Consider the following 12,401-nt stretch of genomic DNA (forward strand, 5'->3'; position numbering starts at 1 on the left):
TATAATAATTTACAGTTCCATCCATTACCTGGACTGAGTTTAGGAGACTAGCACGGAAAGCTTGGTTGACCATTTCTCTGCATTTTAAGCTTGCCTTATAGAAGGTGACCAGGGGCTATAAAAGCCTTCCATTCTTCTCTGACTCAGGGCCTGAGTTTTCTACCTGTTGTTAAGAAACATGGCCTAGAATACTTCTAGCTGAGCAGTCTGGAGCCCATGGAAACTGTCACAATGAGGATTGGGACATAGATACAAGATGACAGGCAGCTTCTCGTGCTGTTATTAAACCTCACAGCTAGAATCCTTAAGAGCAAATTATCATGTAAAAATATTCTTGTTATGTTAAACTGGAAATGAAAATGACTTATTTATTTGCTCAGATCGAATCGTAGAAAGCAAAGTTAGGCCGTATTTTTTTTTCCTCTTGCCAAATGCTTTGATGTACTCCTTTAACCAGTTGGAAAATGAATATTACTTGACAGGCAGCCACCTCGTGGGATTTTCAGCCTCCCAAGGACTGGGTCCTCTCAAATGGGTCAGTGAATACAGACTGGAAATAAAAGTCAGAGACGTTAGTGTATGTCACATCCAACTAAAGGAGTACTTTTCTCAGAGTAGCGTGGATGTACTGTGCTACTCTATGATGACTAAATGAGCCCAGTTGTGGCGTGTAGGCGCCCCCATTATGCACTATGGTCTTCAGAAATAGACCCATGTAACTGGTTGAGGGGGGTGGGTGTCATGGTGGTCACCAGATGGCAGTGTTGAGTCACAGAAGCACAGCCATAGGGGCTGCGTCTCCTAAGGTAGGTCATTTAGGAAAATTTTACCTGGCCAAACAGCCCATTCTTTATTTTAGGAATGTGCCAGGCTCAGGCTCCCAGGGCAAGCTTAACTGAAGTCAAGAGAGTAGTTCGGACTAAGGAAGAAAATTAGGGCAATAGGAAAACAAATGTGGTCCCCACTCTTGACGTGTTCCGCAGAGTTTCCCTACCTTTGCACACTCACCACACAGCTAGGCAAAGAGTGCACTGCACTGCTTAGATACATGCTGAGTTGAAGAACGGCAAAGCTGGGAGCTTTCCCAGGCTCACACAGCACAATGCCTAACCTCAAGTACAGGAGTGGCATGGGGAAGGAGAGTCAGTCACCGTGGACCACAGGCAGAGGCTCTCAGGGTGACAAAGGAAGGTATGGGATGTCTTAGTTACTTCGCTATTGCCATAAAGACATCATGACCAAGACAGCTTATAGGAGAGAGAGATTATTGGGGTCTTGCTTACAGTTTCAGAGAGTGAGTCTATGGCCATTGTAGCAAGGAACATGGCAGCAGGCAGGCATTACCTTGGAGGAGTAACTGAGAGCTCACATTTTGAGACAACAGTCATGTGGCTGAGAGAGCTAACTGGTAATGACATGAGGTTTTGAAACCTGAAAGTGTGCCCTTAGGGACACATTTCCTTTAACAAGGCCACACCTCCCTCCTAATCCTTCCCAAACAGTTCCACCAGCTGGAGACCAAGCATTCACACATGAGCCTATGGGGGCCATTCTCATTCAATCCACCACATGAACCTTATAAGTATCTTTATTACTGCCTGAAACTTGTGGGAAGGTGGGTTCTCAGTCTCTTCCTCAGACCTACTAAGAAAGGGTGGGTTGGGGCTTAGCAATGTGTGATTTCATACACCCCACAGAGAATCCCGGTCTAATGGAGGTGAAAGAGCTGCTGGCGACAGGCCATAGGACTTTAGTTCTTACTCCCTTAAGCTTAAGTATCTCTCCAGGCTCTGATCTCTAAAGAGTACAGCCAATTCACCGCTTCTTTTTGGAGCTGGACCCTATATCCACACTCCCTGGGTGACTGATAAATGGGCTCACTCATAGGAACTTAGGCAACTCCAGGATGTGTTACAGTCTTAGGAAGCACATGTTTGCCCTTGTCTTGAAATGTCTGTGATAGGTTTATTGAAAAAGACCATTGTCCTAAATGCTCAACACAGTCTGAGCACTGACACCTAGCCTTCAGGATCAGTTCACTTAAGATGCTTCCTGGTGACTCTGTTTTAGCTAGGACAACTTCCTTCCCAGTCTGCCCTACTGCCTTTAGCTGGTCTCTCACATATTCCATTACAGGAGATAACTTAGTGCTATTGAGCATCTGCTGTGTGCCTGGCCCTTCTGCATGTTCTTGGGGTTCACTTGACAGCCCCTAAAAAAGAGTTTGATTAGCATCATATTTTTTAATGGGCCAAAGGTCACATTAGAGGAGACACATGTGCAGGAAGATTCCAGTGGCCCTACTTCAAGTTAATGGGGCTTCACTTCTCTCCCCGGCTCTCTGCATTTCAAATGGGCCGTAGAGTCCCTAGAGAGAAATCAAGTAAAAATTTCAGACTCCTCTCCCTGACCCTGAGCATGGTGACTTCTAGTGGGTAGAGCAGAAGAAGGGACTCCAATTCCCACATGTTGACTCTCAAGGGAGGGGACACATCTGTGCTCAAAAGTGGTTAGATTCAGAGGGTAGTCTCACACAGAAAGCGGCATTCCTAAGCCTCGGCCTACCCTTTCAGGTGTCATTTTCCAGTGTGTTTGGGATGGCCTGCTTATCTTTATAATGCTTTCTTCAAGGAGTTGAAGTCAAGTTAAACTAATCAAAGGTTTCCTCTGCTACATGAGGTCAAACTGGATACTTTACCATTTTTGAAGTCCTTCTTTATCCTCAGTGTGTATACTGGTGTCTTAGTCACTATTCTATTGCCCAAGCCCACTGTAATGAAAGGAAAGCGCTTCATGTGGGCTTGCTTATAGTTTCAGAGGGTTAGTCCATTATCATCAATGGTGGGAAGCATGGTGGCAGGCAGGTGTGGTGCTGGGGAAGTAGCTGAGTGCTACATCTTGATTTGCAAGCAGAGAGCCAGAGATGGAGACAGAGAGACTGGGCCTGGTATGGGCTTTTGAAATGTCAAAGCCCACCCCAAGTAACACACTTCCTCCAGCAAGGCCACACCTCCTGATCCTTCTCAAGCAGTACCACTCTCTCATGACCAAGCATTCAAATATATGAGCCTATGGGGACCATTCTTATTCAAACCATCACAATTGGTGTGTGTGTGTGTGTGTGTATGTGTGTGTGTGTGTGTGTGTGTGTGTGAGCACATATTTGTCTCATCTTTGCAACTTGAGTTTATAAATACAGCCTGGTCCAGACCAACCACGTAATACTTTTCATGCTTACTCAGTGGCTGTTTTTTCCTTTTCTACAGAATGATACAGAGAGATTGCACTTAAGTTGCCACCATTTAAAGGGAAGAGCCCATTAATGGCTTCCAGCATCTTCTCTTGTTAGCCCTCTCCCCCAGCAGACAGAGCTGCATATCTGTAGAGTTAGAACATTTCTCTTGTTTTTAACGCTCCACCTCACATTTAGATTTTCCTTCTCCTTTTGGGCTATTTCTTTGTGGTGTGAGACTTAATTTGGTTCTTTTGCTCTTTAGTGAGACTTTCATTCCCTTTACCATTTGGGAATCTGCTCAGCCTGACTTAGCAATGCACTTCATTCTGCTGGGAGATTGAGTGTCCAAGAGAAAGCCACTCTTGCTTCCCTTCCCTCATTACTCTGCAAGAATGGGTTTTAGAGTTTGGTGCTTCTGGGTTCAGCTCTTGGCTTTGCTTCTTCCTGGGTTGGGTGGGTAACTGCACTCTTCAGAGTCTCAGCTAGAGTGAGCCAGGTTCAGGAATGTAGAGGCTTTGCTTGTAGAGCCTTCAGGTCCTGGTGATATCCTGAAGAGCTTTGTTGAAGGTGACATGAGGAGGGCCACTGACATACGTGGAACTGGAGACAACTGGAAGTGATGGTGGCCAAGGGCAGAAAGGCTGTCTTCTCAGTGTGAGGCTCTTCCAAAGTCTGGCCATCCCTTCCTCTGTGGTTCCGCACTTTGGACTCAGCTAATTTCTAATCCCCCCCCCCTTTGTTCCTATCCTCAGAGCTTCCTTGGGTGTAGGACTCTGATGGACAGGCATGTCCACGGTCAGACTGCAGACACTTTGAATGCTGTTCAGAGTCCAGTGAAAGCACTCATCCTTTTTGACTGGCTTCAGAGGGAGTTGTAACATAATCACCCTGGAACGATATAGGGAAGATGGTTTTTTTTTTTTTTTTTTTTTTTTTTTTTTTTTTTTTTTTTCTGGGATCCTTTCCTTGGAAGTACTGTATGCTCTAACACTATACTGGGCTTTGCTGTCCTTAGCAGCTTATGCCTTTGATGGACTTAGGAGTTATGGGTACCTCTCTTTTCATTCCCATTCTTATCAGAGTAGAGGGTGCTGATAAATACTGATTGCATGGCTGATAAGTGGAAAATCTTGGGTTCTAGATAGAGCAAATGTGGCCTTGGTTGGATCACACTCTCTGGGTCCATTTTCCCATTTGTCAGAGAGGGAAGGTTTACCTTGAATCTTATGTGGGATCCTCCAGAGCAAGTCTGGACATGGGGCTGCAGGTCTGAGAGGTTCATTAGGAAGATGCTACCAGGGCCAAGCAGGAACAGGAAGAGGGGGAGCCCAGCCAGAAACCTTCTCTGTCTGACAAATGGGAAAATGGACCCAGAGAGTGTGATCCAACCAAGGCTACATTTGCTCTATCTAGAACCCAAGGTTTTCCACTTATCAGCCATGCAATCAGTATTTATCAGCACCCTCTACTCTGATCAGAATGGGAATGGAAAGAGAGGTACCCATAACTCCTAAGTCCATCAAAGGCACAAGTGCAGGCCTAGGGCTTGCTTCATCCAATTTGACACCACAGAGGAGCTCTGGAGAATGAGTTCATTTGTCCTTGTCTGAGACAATGGGGATGGGCCCTTTGCCCCCCAGTGTTCCAGTCACCCTTAGAACTGGGGGTACTTGGTTGAGACAATGCGTATTTCTGGGTACTTCCAACCTTTTATCCGGTTGATAAAGTAGCCTCCAAAAGCTGGAGGGAAGAACTTCCATTTTCAAATGGAAGCACATCCAGACCTGGGTGTGAGAAGAGAAAGGGGGTTGGAGGGACACCGCCATCATTCCTGCTGTTCTGCATCATCTGCCCTGCTGAGGAGATCCTGTTAAGGATGAGAAAATACATTGAAATTCCTGGAAACTGTGCTGTTCATTCCAAAGTAAGTGGTGGCTTTCATAGTCAATCAAGTTTCTTTTTCTTTTTTTCTTTCTTTCCCTTTTTTTTAAGGACTCCAGAAAGATCCCATTCCCACAAAGAAAGTCATTCTCACCAATCAGACATCCTGGTTCATAAAGACTCACCCTTAGATAAAATTTCATGTCTTTTGAGAGCTGGTAATCCAATATCGGTTTCCAAAGAATTGTAATTTAAATTAATGCTGCAACTACAGGCAAGACAATTTAATCTCTGTTTGATGCTTTGGAAGGCTTTTCCGAATGTTGTAAGGCCTCAGGGTCATGATTAGCACTGCACAGCCGACATGCAGAACTGCAGATAGCAGGCTGAGCCCGGGGAGTGGGGAATTGGCTTTGCCTCTCCACCCATTACTGGAGAGGTGCTGGCTGGTGCTGTATTTACAAATGGCTAAACACTGGAGTGTTGACAATTTTTCAGGCTCAAAGCTTTGATTTTCCTTTAATTATCTGGCAGAGACAGACCAAGAAGGGGATTCTTACCTGACTTAATTAGATCATCTCAGCCATAAAGACAGGGACCCTGTGACATAGATAAAGAGGCTTTTCATGTCAGTTTCTCATAGTGCCCCAAAGAAAAGCATGGAGTAGCCATAACCCAGTTCCCACTACTGCCCGTATCTCACAGTGAAATTGTTTGAATTGACCTTTTAGCTGTCGTTTTACTCCATGTGAAGAACAGATCATATCTTTTGGACCTGGGTGGCTGCGGTGATGTCCTTCCTGTGATCTTGTCTATTGTCAGCTCTGTCTACTGTCACCTGCCTTGAGATCAGGTGACTGATGCATTTTGAGACCTTGCTGCATGCACCATATTGCAAATGCTGGGAAAATATGGAAGAGAGAAGAGAAGTCATATCTGGGACTATTTCTTAACGAGAAGCAGGCAGAGAAGTGACCAGGAGAGGGAAGTCAACTTGGGTTCCATGGATATTTGATTAAAGGCCCGGAGCACTACTGCAGATGACTCCTAAGCTCTCATGAGGTTCTGTATTTACCTGTGCTTGTTGTTATTTTCATTTTTGTGTCATGAGGCTGGCAGCCACAACAAAGTAGCCATTCAATTATTCATGTGACATTTGTCACACACTTTCTCTAGGTCAGGTACTGTGCTGGGCTCTGAGGCAAGAAGATAACGCAGACCTGACTCTGTCCTCAAGTCTCTGAAGGGGTCAGAATTGAGAGGCAAGATGAACATGTCCATACCAAAGGCTGAAAACTTGTCTACCACGGGGAAGGGCCCAGGAGGACATGATAACAAGGGGTTGGTGCAGAGTGGAGAAGTATGAGCGACTATTGCTTATATACAATAATCCTGGCAAGTACAGATTCCAGCCTGTGGGAGGGAAGAGCAATTGTGAGGAAGAGGCAGAGCCAGCTGACTCCTCAAGGCATCTGGAAATGTTCCGAAGATGGGTCACAGGTCTGGTTGTTGCCCATGAAAGAACCAATGCAACCACCTCATAGAAAACAGATGCAAGGCCATTCTAGAGAGCCTGAATACACAACAGACAATGGCGGGAATGTATGTAAAGTAGAACCCTGACCACACTGTGGGAAGTCTCCCCATTGTCCCAGGATTGATCACTGACTGCTAGAGTCCCTAATTTTTTCTCCGTTTTCCCACTTGAGACCAAGCAGAGAATGTAAAATCTGCTCATCTAACGAATCTCACAAGATGTCCTCTTCTGTCTAGTCCATATACCCTTCCTCATGCCTCCCCTGGGCTCAGGAATCTTCTCTCCTGCTGGCTTTTTTTTTTTCTCTGCCAAGTGCAGGTGATATAGTCTGACTCCCTTGCTGTGGCAAGGCCTGCAGACAGCCTCTTCTCACTGAGGATTGCTTCCCATGTTGCCACAGTTTTGATAAAGGGCACACAGAAGCCTCTAGACAGTGCTGACACCCACTAGCAACACCATCAGTGTTATTTTCTCTTGACAGAGTTCCCTGAGCAGTCCCAGCAACATGACTGAGGAGGGCCTTCCTCTATTCCAGGGTAGTGGGCACCCTGGTTAGAGATGGTCTGGGTGCTCATAAAATATATGACCCCTAGACCAGGAAAGGTCATCTGAAACCCCGAGTGCTGTGGAGAGTTTGAGGGGTACCAAGTGAACTGGACAGGCAGGGTAGGGCCATGCTCCAGTGCCATGCCAACAGCTCAGAGACACCCTCAGAAGCTGTGCATTGATCAAGGGGAAGGATGATGGGATGCCTTCCTGAGATGGAAATTAGGTTCCAGGTCAAGGATATTTCTACTCCCAGCAAGCTCATTGGTGAGGATGGAGTTCCTGGTAAGCTGTGTACACACACTTCTCGAAGTTGAGTCCTGTTTCCCATGATTTACACTCTCCTGAAGGGCTGATTTATCATCATTTCTTCCCCTGGCAACTGTCTGCACCATTTGCCTCTTAGTTCTAGCCTCCCTGGCAGATAATTAATGAGCTCTTAATACGGCTTATGGGCACCAGAGGGAATGAAAGCACTATTTAAAAACGCCTTTCAGGGGATTTTTTTTTTTTTTTTTTTGGTAAGTGAAGAATCCCTTTGTTGTGGAAAAAATTATATACATTTGGCAAAGCCCTTTTGAACTTGTAGACTGTTCAAAGGCAGATCAAGAAGTGTGTTTGGATCAGTCTAGAGGTTTAGGTATTCAGCACTTACTAAAAGTATTCAAGGTGGGAGACAAGGAGTAGGGTGTTATTCTTTTTCTCAGCCAATTGTTATTTTCTCCCTCCCTCATTCACCCAGAAGATGCCAAACACCTATGTGCCACATTCCATGGGGATACACTGTGGGTAAGACCATTGTCCTTGTGGTGCTCATGGCCTGTTGGCGGAGATAGCTAATGAGCACATAATTATGCAGATAATGAGTTCACTACACATTTGATGAATGTTACCAAGGGACCAATGAGGAAGGATAATGAGGCCTGAGCTGGTTTTGGGGGAGGGAGAGTGGCCACGGAAGTGACAGGTAAGTTTGAGCTTCTAGCATGAGGTAGAACCAACCTGATCAAGAACGCTTTAGGAACAGAACGTGCGAAGGCGCTGAAGAAAGCGCCTCAGCCTCTTGGAGAACAGAGGAAAGGAAGGGTGCTGGGCGGGTGCAGCGATGAAGTCAGTGCGTCAACGACTTTATTCCTGTGATGAAATACCTGACAGAGAGTCTGAGGAAGAAGGGGTTTATTTGGCTTGTGCTCCAAGGGTCCAGTCCATCATGATGGGGGAGGCAGGAGTTGGAGGCACCTGGTCACACTGCTTCTGTGGTCAGGGAGCTGAACCCTGTGGCTCAGCTGCCTTCCTATTTTTAAATCCGGCCTGAGATCTGAGCCCATGCCATGGTGCCACCCACATTCAGAGTGGGTCTTGCCTCCGTAGTTAAACTTTTCTGGAAAAGCCCTCCTAGAGGTGTTTCCATGGTGAGTCCAAACTCAACAAAGCTGACTGTACAGACTAACCACCACACTGCAAATCTGAGAAGGTGAGCCCATGAGATCAAGGTGATGCCATGGTGCTAGTCCTTCTGGACTAAGTGCATCAAGGACATGCACCCTAACTGTATGCTAGGCACACAAATGTGTCACTCATGAACTTGAATCTCTATAGTTCCTCCAGGAGATCCTTATGGTCAGGCATCATGGGGATTTTTGTTTAGAGGCTTCAAGAGTATCTTTGACCCTGCACTTGCCTCAGGACCTCCATTGGCCATAGTCCTGTGGTGGTCCCAAATGTAGGTGGAAATCAGCTCTGCAGAGGATCTTATTTGAGCTTCTTTAGTCCAACAATCCTACTGGACTCTAAGTGGGATCTGCTGTGTCCTAGGGGTATGGCCAGCTGCTATGTGTGATCATTGATGGGACCATTCCAACCCTGGCTTTGACAAACTTGGAGAGTGAGCTGTTCCAAAGCTTTGGAAACACAGAAGAGTTTTTTAGCCTCTAGTGGAACTAGACAAGTCAAGGGCAGCTGCTGCTGTGGTATACTTGGTGACAAGGGAGAGGACTCTGTCTTACGTTGTTATGTTCTTATGAAGAGGGGCCAAGGGAGCTTTTGGAGTCAGACCTGACCTGGAGGTGTATGTGACTTTGTTCCCAGCTTCTCAGTTTCCCTTTCTATGTTACTTTTCATTACTCTGACAAGGACCTAAGAAACAGCAGCTGAAAACTAGAGAGGTGGATCTTGGATTGCTGTCTTAGACTCTGACCAGATTACTCCATTTCTGTGGTTCTGTGGTGAAGCAGAACAGCACATGGAGTGGTGCAGGGGTATAGAGATGGTTACCTCATGGCAGCCAGAAAGCTAGAGAGAGCAGAGGAAGGGGCCAGGTATAAGAAATCCTGGAGTGAGAGAGGACAGAGATGGCTCAGTGGTTCAGATCATTGACTGATGTTCCAGAGGAACTGATACCCCAGAGGAACCTGGTTCATTCAATTCCCAGGTCATCTGGAGACCTATCACACCAGGGAAAACATAAGTAAATAAACAAACAAATACTATAGAGACCTATTTTTTTCTAGCCACCCCACCTCATCTCTTGAAGTTCCCATTGCCTCCCTTAATGGCACCCCTAAGACATCAGCCTACTTCATCTTAAGATGACAGAGCCTTTAATGGTAAAGAGGAGCCCTGTGGTAGTATAGGAGACAAGAAGTTCCTGGGTAGCCAATGAGTTGGTTTGTAACATGAAGCCTGAAGTAAAGGCTAAGATGGTCATGTCAACCCAACAAAGCTTTATAAAAAAGAATTTAAAATTGTATCTCTCTGCTGGGCACATCTACTCAGAATCACTGTGGAGACACATGGAGAATGACTATAAGGCTGTAGGCCCTGTGAGCCCAGATGTTCAGCAGGAGCCCTGTGAGCCCAGATGTTTAGCAGGAGCCCTGTGAGCCCAGATGTTCAGCAGGAGCCCTGTGAGCTCAGATGTCCAGCTGGCTCCTGGTGTCTGAGGAATGAAGGTTGTCTTGGATACCTGAGCTGGGAGGATCCAAGAATGCAGGTGCACGATTCTGGGTACAGGGATTAGGAAAGCAGCTCCAGGAGGCTGGATCTGGAGCTGAGAGTTCTGCCCGAAGCCAGCCTGGCAGTGCTGGTCACTTCATCTTCTGTGACCTGCACGCAGCTGCAGCACCATTGGCAGTCCTGCTCCTTGGAGAAGGGGACCGTGGCTATGACTTGGCCCAAGTAGCCAGCAAGCTCTTGTGTGCCAGCATGTTTCGGGAAGGCCTCTGCCTTCAGCTCCTCTCAGCTCCTTCCTGTAGCCTGTGATTAGGCCCCTTAATGGGTCCCATTAAGCAGTCTGAGTGCAGGCCTTGCTGGGGAGTCTGGAGTCCGTAAGACTATTGGGGCTGAGAGGTTGCAGTTGTCAGGGCTGCCGGGCTTGCTTGGAAGCGCCAAGCTGGGGAGGGCATTGTTGGCAGTCCCAGGGTTCTGTCCATAAGGCAGGTGGAGAGCTTCTGAGTGACGCTAGCAGGAAGTGGAGTGGCAAATGCCTGCTGGTACCAGAAATGCCTTTTGGATTCAGTGACAGTCACAGTCCTAAGAAAAACGTGTGGGCCAGCAGGGAAGGGGCGGAGGTGGAACAGGCAGCAGTAGACACTAGGGCAACTGTTGGAAATGCTTGTGCTGCTATGAAGTGAAGCCTTCCTAAGGGGATGCATCAGCTGAGCCTTGTGACCTCTGTTGCCATGGGAGTGGATGCTGACAGGTGGTTGGGGGTTCTGTTTTGTTTCAGGGACTATGATGTTTGGGGCTTTGATGCGGGTGCCACATGAACAGTTTTAGAACTAGGGTGAAGATAGGATTCATGAATCTATTCTCCTTTTTGATTTGGTAGCTTGTCCCTGGAGTTGGATTCATTTAACAAAATACCTTTATGCATGAAATAAAGATTGGATACCCACCATGTGCCTCGCACTGTTCTTCCAGTTGCATCAGTGAATGAGATGGAAATAAAAATGGCTCCCATGTTGAACACAGAATAGTGGGCAGGAATGGGCTGAGGCCAGCCCGGCTATTCAGGACACATGGTTGAAGAAGGCCCTTCAAAGATGGTGGAGTTGGGGTCCTGGAGGTGGGAAGGACCTGGTCCTGAGAAGGTTTGGGGCAACAAAGAGGGCAGGTGTGACAGAGATGGGCCACCCTGGCTGACTGGGTCATCCTGAGTGTGGTAGAAGATGATCAGACTATAGAACCTAGTGGGGCTGAGAAAGGGTTGAATTGCATTGGAGTATAGTATGATGGCCCTGAAGGCTTTCCTCTGAAGGGCGATGTAATCTTACTATGTGCTCAGAGGACCTCCTGGAGGTGACTCACCGGTGACAGGGAGATGGAGGCGGGACAGTTTGGAGTTTGAAACTAGTCTGGACAACATAATAAGTCCCTGTCTTAAGAAACGAAACAAAAACAAGACCAAACCCCAAGAAAGTGTTCATCTACCATCAGTGTTAGCTTCCTATGACTGTTATAAAGGTGAAAAGCTAAGCCCCACCCACTGGCTCAAGGACTTAGAAAACAGAAGTTAATTTTCTTAGTTTTAGTGGCCAGATGTTCACACCAAAGTGTCAGCTGGGTTGGTCCTTTGGGAGGCTCTAAAGGAAAAGTTGGTGGTTCCCTTGCCATTTCTAGCAGACACTGGGATGGCTTGGTGTCCCACAGCTTGTGGTTGAGCCTCTCTGGCCTCTGTGTCCTCCTTCATGTGGTCTCTTCTCACCCTTCTGTAAGAACATATGTTGTTGAATTTATGCCTTGGCTAGCATCTCAGGATCCTTAATTATGTTCATAATGATACTTCCCCCGAAAAGGGTCGTGTTCACAAGTGAAAGATACACACATGTTTTAGCAGCCACCATTTGGCCTATTATAACAACTGTGTGAAAAATGGAGTTGGGGTGATACTCAGAACAAAGTGACAGATTAATCAAGAGATCATGGACTCTTGGGTGTTATGATGTGTTGGGGCAGGTACAGATTCCATCTCTTCCTCCTGATTGACAGGCCACCCTAGACAAGTGATTGACAGGCCACCCTAGACAAGTGATTGACAGGCTTCTTGTTGCTCAGCCCTGATTCTTTCTTTGGAAACAAAGATAACCATTCCTGTCCTATGGCATTTCAGAAGGATTGAGTGATTTTATGTTGAAGAGGGTTTGGTGTTATCCTAGACCAGGGTTATAACTCAGTAAATACAGCCAATTTTTGTTTATAGTA

The sequence above is a fragment of the Onychomys torridus genome, chromosome 5, assembly GCF_903995425.1.
Source record: "Onychomys torridus chromosome 5, mOncTor1.1, whole genome shotgun sequence".
Classification (NCBI taxonomy): Eukaryota; Metazoa; Chordata; class Mammalia; order Rodentia; family Cricetidae; genus Onychomys; species Onychomys torridus.